Source organism: Pseudophryne corroboree, chromosome 3, assembly GCF_028390025.1.
Source record: "Pseudophryne corroboree isolate aPseCor3 chromosome 3, aPseCor3.hap2, whole genome shotgun sequence".
NCBI classification, from domain to species: Eukaryota; Metazoa; Chordata; class Amphibia; order Anura; family Myobatrachidae; genus Pseudophryne; species Pseudophryne corroboree.
The window spans coordinates 330,767,200-330,780,428 of record NC_086446.1 but is presented as its reverse complement, the minus strand read 5'-3'; the positions used below and the strand labels follow the sequence as shown (position 1 = coordinate 330,780,428).

The 13,229-nt window shown below is 34.3% G+C and overlaps 6 non-coding genes across 6 annotated transcripts; all 6 read right to left on the bottom strand.

Annotated features, from left to right (window-relative positions):
* Positions 1-832: 832 nt before the first annotated feature.
* Positions 833-904, bottom strand: TRNAP-UGG (transfer RNA proline (anticodon UGG)). The gene has a single exon. It is a non-coding gene; the product is annotated as a tRNA-Pro (tRNA).
* Positions 905-1,692: 788 nt separating this feature from the next.
* Positions 1,693-1,764, bottom strand: TRNAR-UCG (transfer RNA arginine (anticodon UCG)). Its single transcript has one exon. It is a non-coding gene; the product is annotated as a tRNA-Arg (tRNA).
* Positions 1,765-3,418: 1,654 nt separating this feature from the next.
* Positions 3,419-3,490, bottom strand: TRNAP-UGG (transfer RNA proline (anticodon UGG)). The gene has a single exon. It is a non-coding gene; the product is annotated as a tRNA-Pro (tRNA).
* A 2,980-nt stretch (positions 3,491-6,470) lies between these two features.
* On the bottom strand, positions 6,471-6,542 carry TRNAR-UCG (transfer RNA arginine (anticodon UCG)). The gene has a single exon. It is a non-coding gene; the product is annotated as a tRNA-Arg (tRNA).
* Positions 6,543-9,641: 3,099 nt separating this feature from the next.
* On the bottom strand, positions 9,642-9,713 carry TRNAP-UGG (transfer RNA proline (anticodon UGG)). Its single transcript has one exon. It is a non-coding gene; the product is annotated as a tRNA-Pro (tRNA).
* A 1,654-nt stretch (positions 9,714-11,367) lies between these two features.
* TRNAP-UGG (transfer RNA proline (anticodon UGG)) lies at positions 11,368-11,439 on the bottom strand. Its single transcript has one exon. It is a non-coding gene; the product is annotated as a tRNA-Pro (tRNA).
* Positions 11,440-13,229: the final 1,790 nt, after the last annotated feature.

Sequence of the window (13,229 nt, the reverse complement as noted above, 5' to 3'; positions counted from 1 at the left end):
CTCTCGCACCCAAAGCAAGAATCATACCCATAGACCAACGAGCCAACTGCATAATGGCTTCTCATTCAGATTTTACCATTTTTAAAGTAAAACTCAAATTATTTAAGAAAAATGCAAAAAGCTGGAGCAAACACACAATTTCATTTAATGAAGATGTAACATTTTAAAAATAACAACTTAAAACAAAAAAATGTGTATGTAGTATTGCGAAAATAATAACTTAAGGTTACTTGTTATCCAAGTATGCATATTTAAAATGTGCAGTGCCAAGATTTAGAGGTCCCAATAAAGTTTGGACTTTTTTGATAGTTAGAACCTAAGACTTGTCACATACTGTGTGCAACTCAAGCATGCAGACCCAGAAGAAAGACAAAATAAACACCTGCAATTTATTGTTGATCTTTTTGTTAGTCATAATGAGACTATTCTTTTAAGCCACTCAGGGTTACTTAGACAAAAGAAAGGTAAGAGAAAAACCTGTAATTTCATTTTGACAGTTTTTTGTTTGTCAAAATGAGACTTTATAGCCACTCAAGGTTACTTAGACAAAATGGAATCTATAGTGTACCCAATATACCACCAAATGCTTGACATTTTACTAAGTTTGCATAAGTATATGCCTGTAAAAGATGGGCTCATCAGGGATTTGTACCAGGGATCTCTCGCACCCTAAGCAAGAATTATACCCCTTGACCAACGATCCCACTGTGCATGTCTTTTTTATGTATATTAATGAAATTGTAAGTAAACCTGTTTGTATACATTAGTGAGTATTTTAAAATGCTATTAAATACTATCAGATATTAAGGACTATAAAAGTACATGAAAACATGGGCTCGTCTGGGATTTGAACCCGGGACCTCTCGCACCCAAAGCGAGAATCATACCCCTAGACCAACGAGCCAACTGCGTAATGGCTTTTCATTCAGATTTTACCATTTTTAAAGTAAAACTCAAATTATTTAAGAAACAATGCAAAAAGCTGGAGCAAACACACAATTTCATTTAAATGAAGATGTAACATTTTAAAAATAACAACTTAAAACAAAAAAATGTGTATGTAGTATTGCGAAAATAATAACTTAAGGTTACTTGTTATCCAAGTATGCATATTTAAAATGTGCAGTGCCAAGATTTAGAGGTCCCAATAGAGTTTGGACTTTTTTGATAGTTGGAACCTAAGACTTGTCACATACTGTGTGCAACTCAAGCATGCAGACCCAGAAGAAAGACAAAATAAACACCTGCAATTTATTGTTGATCTTTTTGTTAGTCATAATGAGACTATTCTTTTAAGCCACTCAGGGTTACTTAGACAAAAGAAAGGTAAGAGAAAAACCTGTAATTTCATTTTGACAGTTTTTTGTTTGTCAAAATGAGACTTTTAAGACACTCAAGGTTACTTAGACAAAATGGAATCTATAGTTTACCCAATATACCACCAAATGCTTGACATTTTACTAAGTATGCATAAGTATATACCTGTAAAAGATGGGCTCATCCGGGATTTGTACCAGGGATCTCTCGCACCGTAAGCAAGAATTATACCCCTTGACCAACGAGCCCACTGTGCATGTCTTTTTTATGTATATTAATGAAATTGTAAGTAAACCTGTTTGTATACATTAGTGAGTATTTTAAAATGCTATTAAATACTCAGATATTAAGGACTATAAAAGTACATGAAAACATAGGCTCGTCCGGGATTTGAACCCGAGACCTCTCGCACCGAAAGCGAGAATCATACCCCTAGACCAACGAGCCAACTGCGTAATGGCTTCTCATTCAGATTTTACCATTTTTAAAGTAAAACTCAAATTATTTAAGAAAAAATGCAAAAAGCTGGAGCAAACACACAATTTCATTTAAATGAAGATGTAACATTTTAAAAATAACATAACAACTTAAAACAAAAAATGTGTATGTAGTATTGCGAAAATAATAACTTAAGGTTACTTGTCATCCAAGTATGCATATTTAAAATGTGCAGTGCCAAGATTTAGAGGTCCCAATAGAGTTTGGACCTTTTTGATAGTTGGAACCTAAGACTTGTCACATACTGTGTGCAACTCAAGCATGCAGACCCAGAAGAAAGACAAAATAAACACCTGCAATTTATTGTTGATCTTTTTGTTAGTCATAATGAGACTATTCTTTTAAGCCACTCAGGGTTACTTAGACAAAAGAAAGGTAAGAGAAAAACCTGTAATTTCATTTTGACAGTTTTTTGTTTGTCAAAATGAGACTATTAAGCCACTCAAGGTTACTTAGACAAAATGGAATCTATAGTTTACCCAATATACCACCAAATGCTTGACATTTTACTAAGTATGCATAAGTATGTACCTGTAAAAGATGGGATCATCCGGGATTTGAACCCGGGACCTCTCGCACCCAAAGCGAGAATTATACCCCTTGACCAACGAGCCCACTGTGCATGTCTTTTTTATGTATATTAATGAAATTGTAAGTAAACCTGTTTGTATACATTAGTGAGTATTTTAAAATGATGTTAAATACTATCAGATATTAAGGACTATAAAAGTACATGAAACCATGGGCTCGTCCAGGATTTGAACCCAGGACCTCTCGCACCCAAAGCGAGAATCATACCCATAGACCAACGAGCCAACTGCATAATGGCTTCTCATTCAGATTTTACCATTTTTAAAGTAAAACTCAAATTATTTAAGAAAAATGCAAAAAGCTGGAGCAAACACACAATTTCATTTAATGAAGATGTAACATTTTAAAAATAACAACTTAAAACAAAAAAATGTGTATGTAGTATTGCGAAAATAATAACTTAAGGTTACTTGTTATCCAAGTATGCATATTTAAAATGTGCAGTGTCAAGATTTAGAGGTCCCAATAAAGTTTGGACTTTTTTGATAGTTAGAACCTAAGACTTGTCACATACTGTGTGCAACTCAAGCATGCAGACCCAGAAGAAAGACAAAATAAACACCTGCAATTTATTGTTGATCTTTTTGTTAGTCATAATGAGACTATTCTTTTAAGCCACTCAGGGTTACTTAGACAAAAGAAAGGTAAGAGAAAAACCTGTAATTTCATTTTGACAGTTTTTTGTTTGTCAAAATGAGACTTTTAAGCCACTCAAGGTTACTTAGACAAAATGGAATCTATAGTGTACCCAATATACCACCAAATGCTTGACATTTTACTAAGTTTGCATAAGTATATGCCTGTAAAAGATGGGCTCATCCGGGATTTGTACCAGGGATCTCTCGCACCCTAAGCAAGAATTATACCCCTTGACCAACGAGCCCACTGTGCATGTCTTTTTTATGTATATTAATGAAATTGTAAGTAAACCTGTTTGTATACATTAGTGAGTATTTTAAAATGCTATTAAATACTATCAGATATTAAGGACTATAAAAGTACATGAAAACATGGGCTCGTCTGGGATTTGAACCCGGGACCTCTCGCACCCAAAGCGAGAATCATACCCCTAGACCAACGAGCCAACTGCGTAATGGCTTTTCATTCAGATTTTACCATTTTTAAAGTAAAACTCAAATTATTTAAGAAAAAATGCAAAAAGCTGGAGCAAACCCACAATTTCATTTAAATGAAGATGTAACATTTTAAAAATAACAACTTAAAACAAAAAAATGTGTATGTAGTATTGCGACAATAATAACTTAAGGTTACTTGCTATCCAAGTATGCATATTTAAAATGTGCAGTGCCAAGATTTAGAGGTCCCAATAGAGTTTGGACTTTTTTGATAGTTGGAACCTAAGACTTGTCACATACTGTGTGCAACTCAAGCATGCAGACCCAGAAGAAAGACAAAATAAACACCTGCAATTTATTGTTGATCTTTTTGTTAGTCATAATGAGACTATTCTTTTAAGCCACTCAGGGTTACTTAGACAAAAGAAAGGTAAGAGAAAAACCTGTAATTTCATTTTGACAGTTTTTTGTTTGTCAAAATGAGACTTTTAAGCCACTCAAGGTTACTTAGACAAAATGGAATCTATAGTGTACCCAATATACCACCAAATGCTTGACATTTTACTAAGTTTGCATTAGTATATGCCTGTAAAAGATGGGCTCATCCGGGATTTGTACCAGGGATCTCTCGCACCCTAAGCAAGAATTATACCCCTTGACCAACGAGCCCACTGCGTAATGGCGTTTCATTCAGATTTTACCATTTTTAAAGTAAAACTCAAATTATTTAAGAAAAAATGCAAAAAGCTGGAGCAAACACACAATTTCATTTAAATGAAGATGTAACATTTTAAAAATAACAACTTAAAACAAAAAAATGTGTATGTAGTATTGCAAAAATAATAACTTAAGGTTACTTGTTATCCAAGTATGCATATTTAAAATGTGCAGTGCCAAGATTTAGAGGTCCCAATAGAGTTTGGACTTTTTTGATAATTGGAACCTAAGACTTGTCACATACTGTGTGCAACTCAAGCATGCAGACCCAGAAGAAAGACAAAATAAACACCTGCAATTTATTGTTGATCTTTTTGTTAGTCATAATGAGACTATTCTTTTAAGCCACTCAGGGTTACTTAGGCAAAAGAAAGGTAAGAGAAAAACCTGTAATTTCATTTTGACAGTTTTTTGTTTGTCAAAATGAGACTTTTAAGCCACTCAAGGTTACTTAGACAAAATGGAATCTATAGTTTACCCAATATACCACCAAATGCTTGACATTTTACTAAGTATGCATAAGTATATACCTGTAAAAGATGGGCTCATCCGGGATTTGTACCAGGGATCTCTCGCACCCTAAGCAAGAATTATACCCCTTGACCAACGAGCCCACTGTGCATGTCTTTTTTATGTATATTAATGAAATTGTAAGTAAACCTGTTTGTATACATTAGTGAGTATTTTTAAATGCTATTAAATACTATCAGATATTAAGGACTATAAAAGTATATGAAACCATGGGCTCGTCCGTGATTTGAACCCGGGACTTCTCGCACCCAAAGCGAGAATCATACCCCAAGACCAACGAGCCAACTGCATAATAAACTCTCATTCAGATTTTACCATTTTTAAAGTAAAACTCAAATTATTTAAGAAAAAATGCAAAAAGCTGGAGCAAACACACAATTTCATTTAATGAAGATGTAACGTTTTAAAAAATAACATAACAACTTAAAACAACAAAATGTGTATGTAGTATTGCGACAATAATAACTTAAGGTTACTTGCTATCCAAGTATGCATATTTAAAATGTGCAGTGCCAAGATTTAGAGGTCCCAATAGAGTTTGGACTTTTTTGATAGTTGGAACCTAAGACTTGTCACATACTGTTTGCAACTCAAGCATGCAGACCCAGAAGAAAGACAAAATAAACACCTGCAATTTATTGTTGATCTTTTTGTTAGTCATAATGAGACTATTCTTTTAAGCCACTCAGGGTTACTTAGACAAAAGAAAGGTAAGAGAAAAACCTGTAATTTCATTTTGACAGTTTTTTGTTTGTCAAAATGAGACTTTATAGCCACTCAAGGTTACTTAGACAAAATGGAATCTATAGTGTACCCAATATACCACCAAATGCTTGACATTTTACTAAGTTTGCATAAGTATATGCCTGTAAAAGATGGGCTCATCCGGGATTTGTACCAGGGATCTCTCGCACCCTAAGCAAGAATTATACCCCTTGACCAACGAGCCCACTGTGCATGTCTTTTTTTATGTATATTAATGAAATTGTAAGTAAACCTGTTTGTATACATTAGTGAGTATTTTAAAATGCTATTAAATACTATCAGATATTAAGGACTATAAAAGTACATGAAAACATGGGCTCGTCTGGTATTTGAACCCGGGACCTCTCGCACCCAAAACGAGAATCATACCCCTAGACCAACGAGCCAACTGCGTAATGGCTTTTCATTCAGATTTTACCATTTTTAAATTAAAACTCAAATTATTTAAGAAAAAATGCAAAAAGCTGGAGCAAACCCACAATTTCATTTAAATGAAGATGTAACATTTTAAAAATAACAACTTAAAACAAAAAAATGTGTATGTAGTATTGCGAAAATAATAACTTAAGGTTACTTGTTATCCAAGTATGCATATTTAAAATGTGCAGTGCCAAGATTTAGAGGTCCCAATAGAGTTTGGACTTTTTTGATAGTTGGAACCTAAGACTTGTCACATACTGTTTGCAACTCAAGCATGCAGACCCAGAAGAAAGACAAAATAAACACCTGCAATTTATTGTTGATCTTTTTGTTAGTCATAATGAGACTATTCTTTTAAGCCACTCAGGGTTACTTAGACAAAAGAAAGGTAAGAGAAAAACCTGTAATTTCATTTTGACAGTTTTTTGTTTGTCAAAATGAGACTTTTAAGCCACTCAAGGTTACTTAGACAAAATGGAATCTATAGTTTACCCAATATACCACCAAATGCTTGACATTTTACTAAGTATGCATAAGTATGTAGCTGTAAAAGATGGGCTCATCCGGGATTTGAACCCGGGACCTCTCGCACCGAAAGCGAGAATTATACCCCTTGACCAACGAGCCCACTGTGCATGTCTTTTTTATGTATATTAATGAAATTGTAAGTAAACCTGTTTGTATACATTAGTGAGTATTTTAAAATGCTAATAAATACTATCAGATATTAAGGACTATAAAAGTACATGAAAACATGGACTCGTCCGGGATTTGAACCGGGGACCTCTCGCACCCAAAGCGAAAATCATACCCCTAGACCAGGCATTCCCAACCACGGTCCTCAAGGCACACCAACAGTGCAGGTTTTAGTGATATCCAGGCTGCAGCACAGATGGTTAAATGAAAATAAATTAGATACTAATTAAGTCACCTGTGCTGAAGCCTGGATATTACTAAAACCTGCACTGTTGGTGTGCCTTGAGGACCGTGGTTGGGAAAGCCTGCCCTAGACCAACGAGCCAACTGCGTAATGGCTTTTCATTCAGATTTTACCATTTTTAAAGTAAAACTCAAATTATTTAAGAAAAAATGCAAAAAGCTGGAGCAAACACACAATTTCATTTAAATGAAGATGTAACATTTTAAAAATAACAACTTAAAACAAAAAAATGTGTATGTAGTATTGCGAAAATAATAACTTAAGGTTACTTGTTATCCAAGTATGCATATTTAAAATGTGCAGTGCCAAGATTTAGAGGTCCCAATAGAGTTTGGACTTTTTTGATAGTTGGAACTTAAGACTTGTCACATACTGTGTGCAACTCAAGCATGCAGACCCAGAAGAAAGACAAAATAAACACCTGCAATTTATTGTTGATCTTTTTGTTAGTCATAATGAGACTATTCTTTTAAGCCACTCAGGGTTACTTAGACAAAAGAAAGGTAAGAGAAAAACCTGTAATTTCATTTTGACAGTTTTTTGTTTGTCAAAATGAGACTTTTAAGCCACTCAAGGTTACTTAGACAAAATGGAATCTATAGTTTACCCAATATACCACCAAATGCTTGACATTTTACTAAGTATGCATAAGTATATACCTGTAAAAGATGGGCTCATCCGGGATTTGTACCAGGGATCTCTCGCACCCTAAGCAAGAATTATACCCCTTGACCAACGAGCCCACTGTGCATGTCTTTTTTATGTATATTAATGAAATTGTAAGTAAACCTGTTTGTATACATTAGTGAGTATTTTAAAATGCTATTAAATACTATCAGATATTAAGGACTATAAAAGTACATGAAACCATGGGCTCGTCCAGGATTTGAACCCAGGACCTCTCGCACCCAAAGCGAGAATCATACCCATAGACCAACGAGCCAACTGCATAATGGCTTCTCATTCAGATTTTACCATTTTTAAAGTAAAACTCAAATTATTTAAGAAAAATGCAAAAAGCTGGAGCAAACACACAATTTCATTTAATGAAGATGTAACATTTTAAAAATAACAACTTAAAACAAAAAAATGTGTATGTAGTATTGCGAAAATAATAACTTAAGGTTACTTGTTATCCAAGTATGCATATTTAAAATGTGCAGTGCCAAGATTTAGAGGTCCCAATAAAGTTTGGACTTTTTTGATAGTTAGAACCTAAGACTTGTCACATACTGTGTGCAACTCAAGCATGCAGACCCAGAAGAAAGACAAAATAAACACCTGCAATTTATTGTTGATCTTTTTGTTAGTCATAATGAGACTATTCTTTTAAGCCACTCAGGGTTACTTAGACAAAAGAAAGGTAAGAGAAAAACCTGTAATTTCATTTTGACAGTTTTTTGTTTGTCAAAATGAGACTTTATAGCCACTCAAGGTTACTTAGACAAAATGGAATCTATAGTGTACCCAATATACCACCAAATGCTTGACATTTTACTAAGTTTGCATAAGTATATGCCTGTAAAAGATGGGCTCATCAGGGATTTGTACCAGGGATCTCTCGCACCCTAAGCAAGAATTATACCCCTTGACCAACGAGCCCACTGTGCATGTCTTTTTTATGTATATTAATGAAATTGTAAGTAAACCTGTTTGTATACATTAGTGAGTATTTTAAAATGCTAATAAATACTATCAGATATTAAGGACTATAAAAGTACATGAAAACATGGGCTCGTCCGGGATTTGAACCCGGGACCTCTCGCACCCAAAGCGAAAATCATACCCCTAGACCAGGCATTCCCAACCACGGTCCTCAAGGCACACCAACAGTGCAGGTTTTAGTGATATCCAGGCTGCAGCACAGATGGTTAAATGAAAATAAATGAGATACTAATTAAGTCACCTGTGCTGAAGCCTGGATATTACTAAAACCTGCACTGTTGGTGTGCCTTGAGGACCGTGGTTGGGAAAGCCTGCCCTAGACCAACGAGCCAACTGCGTAATGGCTTTTCATTCAGATTTTACCATTTTTAAAGTAAAACTCAAATTATTTAAGAAAAAATGCAAAAAGCTGGAGCAAACACACAATTTCATTTAAATGAAGATGTAACATTTTAAAAATAACAACTTAAAACAAAAAAATGTGTATGTAGTATTGCGAAAATAATAACTTAAGGTTACTTGTTATCCAAGTATACATATTTAAAATGTGCAGTGCCAAGATTTAGAGGTCCCAATAGAGTTTGGACTTTTTTGATAGTTGGAACCTAAGACTTGTCACATACTGTGTGCAACTCAAGCATGCAGACCCAGAAGAAAGACAAAATAAACACCTGCAATTTATTGTTGATCTTTTTGTTAGTCATAATGAGACTATTCTTTTAAGCCACTCAGGGTTACTTAGACAAAAGAAAGGTAAGAGAAAAACCTGTAATTTCATTTTGACAGTTTTTTGTTTGTCAAAATGAGACTTTTAAGCCACTCAAGGTTACTTAGACAAAATGGAATCTATAGTTTACCCAATATACCACCAAATGCTTGACATTTTACTAAGTATGCATAAGTATATACCTGTAAAAGATGGGCTCATCCGGGATTTGTACCAGGGATCTCTCGCACCCTAAGCAAGAATTATACCCCTTGACCAACGAGCCCACTGTGCATGTCTTTTTTATGTATATTAATGAAATTGTAAGTAAACCTGTTTGTATACATTAGTGAGTATTTTAAAATGCTATTAAATACTATCAGATATTAAGGACTATAAAAGTACATGAAAACATAGGCTCGTCTGGGATTTGAACCCGAGAACTCTCGCACCCAAAGCGAGAATCATACCCCTAGACCAACGAGCCAACTGCGTAATGGCTTCTCATTCAGATTTTACCATTTTTAAAGTAAAACTCAAATTATTTAAGAAAAAATGCAAAAAGCTGGAGCAAACACACAATTTCATTTAAATGAAGATGTAACATTTTAAAAATAACATAACAACTTAAAACAAAAAATGTGTATGTAGTATTGCGAAAATAATAACTTAAGGTTACTTGTCATCCAAGTATGCATATTTAAAATGTGCAGTGCCAAGATTTAGAGGTCCCAATAGAGTTTGGACCTTTTTGATAGTTGGAACCTAAGACTTGTCACATACTGTGTGCAACTCAAGCATGCAGACCCAGAAGAAAGACAAAATAAACACCTGCAATTTATTGTTGATCTTTTTGTTAGTCATAATGAGACTATTCTTTTAAGCCACTCAGGGTTACTTAGACAAAAGAAAGGTAAGAGAAAAACCTGTAATTTCATTTTGACAGTTTTTTGTTTGTCAAAATGAGACTATTAAGCCACTCAAGGTTACTTAGACAAAATGGAATCTATAGTTTACCCAATATACCACCAAATGCTAGACATTTTACTAAGTATGCATAAGTAAGTACCTGTAAAAGATGGGCTCATCCGGGATTTGAACCCGGGACCTCTCACACCCAAAGCGAGAATTATACCTCTTGACCAACGAGCCCACTGTGCATGTCTTTTTTATGTATATTAATGAAATTGTAAGTAAACCTGTTTGTATACATTAGTGAGTATTTTAAAATGCTATTAAATACTATCAGATATTAAGGACTATAAAAGTACATGAAACCATGGGCTCGTCCAGGATTTGAACCCAGGACCTCTCGCACCCAAAGCAAGAATCATACCCATAGACCAACGAGCCAACTGCATAATGGCTTCTCATTCAGATTTTACCATTTTTAAAGTAAAACTCAAATTATTTAAGAAAAATGCAAAAAGCTGGAGCAAACACACAATTTCATTTAATGAAGATGTAACATTTTAAAAATAACAACTTAAAACAAAAAAATGTGTATGTAGTATTGCGAAAATAATAACTTAAGGTTACTTGTTATCCAAGTATGCATATTTAAAATGTGCAGTGCCAAGATTTAGAGGTCCCAATAAAGTTTGGACTTTTTTGATAGTTAGAACCTAAGACTTGTCACATACTGTGTGCAACTCAAGCATGCAGACCCAGAAGAAAGACAAAATAAACACCTGCAATTTATTGTTGATCTTTTTGTTAGTCATAATGAGACTATTCTTTTAAGCCACTCAGGGTTACTTAGACAAAAGAAAGGTAAGAGAAAAACCTGTAATTTCATTTTGACAGTTTTTTGTTTGTCAAAATGAGACTTTATAGCCACTCAAGGTTACTTAGACAAAATGGAATCTATAGTGTACCCAATATACCACCAAATGCTTGACATTTTACTAAGTTTGCATAAGTATATGCCTGTAAAAGATGGGCTCATCAGGGATTTGTACCAGGGATCTCTCGCACCCTAAGCAAGAATTATACCCCTTGACCAACGATCCCACTGTGCATGTCTTTTTTATGTATATTAATGAAATTGTAAGTAAACCTGTTTGTATACATTAGTGAGTATTTTAAAATGCTATTAAATACTATCAGATATTAAGGACTATAAAAGTACATGAAAACATGGGCTCGTCTGGGATTTGAACCCGGGACCTCTCGCACCCAAAGCGAGAATCATACCCCTAGACCAACGAGCCAACTGCGTAATGGCTTTTCATTCAGATTTTACCATTTTTAAAGTAAAACTCAAATTATTTAAGAAACAATGCAAAAAGCTGGAGCAAACACACAATTTCATTTAAATGAAGATGTAACATTTTAAAAATAACAACTTAAAACAAAAAAATGTGTATGTAGTATTGCGAAAATAATAACTTAAGGTTACTTGTTATCCAAGTATGCATATTTAAAATGTGCAGTGCCAAGATTTAGAGGTCCCAATAGAGTTTGGACTTTTTTGATAGTTGGAACCTAAGACTTGTCACATACTGTGTGCAACTCAAGCATGCAGACCCAGAAGAAAGACAAAATAAACACCTGCAATTTATTGTTGATCTTTTTGTTAGTCATAATGAGACTATTCTTTTAAGCCACTCAGGGTTACTTAGACAAAAGAAAGGTAAGAGAAAAACCTGTAATTTCATTTTGACAGTTTTTTGTTTGTCAAAATGAGACTTTATAGCCACTCAAGGTTACTTAGACAAAATGGAATCTATAGTGTACCCAATATACCACCAAATGCTTGACATTTTACTAAGTTTGCATAAGTATATGCCTGTAAAAGATGGGCTCATCAGGGATTTGTACCAGGGATCTCTCGCACCCTAAGCAAGAATTATACCCCTTGACCAACGAGCCCACTGTGCATGTCTTTTTTATGTATATTAATGAAATTGTAAGTAAACCTGTTTGTATACATTAGTGAGTATTTTAAAATGATGTTAAATACTATCAGATATTAAGGACTATAAAAGTACATGAAACCATGGGCTCGTCCAGGATTTGAACCCAGGACCTCTCGCACCCAAAGCGAGAATCATACCCATAGACCAACGAGCCAACTGCATAATGGCTTCTCATTCAGATTTTACCATTTTTAAAGTAAAACTCAAATTATTTAAGAAAAATGCAAAAAGCTGGAGCAAACACACAATTTCATTTAATGAAGATGTAACATTTTAAAAATAACAACTTAAAACAAAAAAATGTGTATGTAGTATTGCGAAAATAATAACTTAAGGTTACTTGTTATCCAAGTATGCATATTTAAAATGTGCAGTGCCAAGATTTAGAGGTCCCAATAAAGTTTGGACTTTTTTGATAGTTAGAACCTAAGACTTGTCACATACTGTGTGCAACTCAAGCATGCAGACCCAGAAGAAAGACAAAATAAACACCTGCAATTTATTGTTGATCTTTTTGTTAGTCATAATGAGACTATTCTTTTAAGCCACTCAGGGTTACTTAGACAAAAGAAAGGTAAGAGAAAAACCTGTAATTTCATTTTGACAGTTTTTTGTTTGTCAAAATGAGACTTTTAAGCCACTCAAGGTTACTTAGACAAAATGGAATCTATAGTGTACCCAATATACCACCAAATGCTTGACATTTTACTAAGTTTGCATAAGTATATGCCTGTAAAAGATGGGCTCATCCGGGATTTGTACCAGGGATCTCTCGCACCCTAAGCAAGAATTATACCCCTTGACCAACGAGCCCACTGTGCATGTCTTTTTTTATGTATATTAATGAAATTGTAAGTAAACCTGTTTGTATACATTAGTGAGTATTTTAAAATGCTATTAAATACTATCAGATATTAAGGACTATAAAAGTACATGAAAACATGGGCTCGTCTGGTATTTGAACCCTGGACCTCTCGCACCCAAAACGAGAATCATACCCCTAGACCAACGAGCCAACTGCGTAATGGCTTTTCATTCAGATTTTACCATTTTTAAATTAAAACTCAAATTATTTAAGAAAA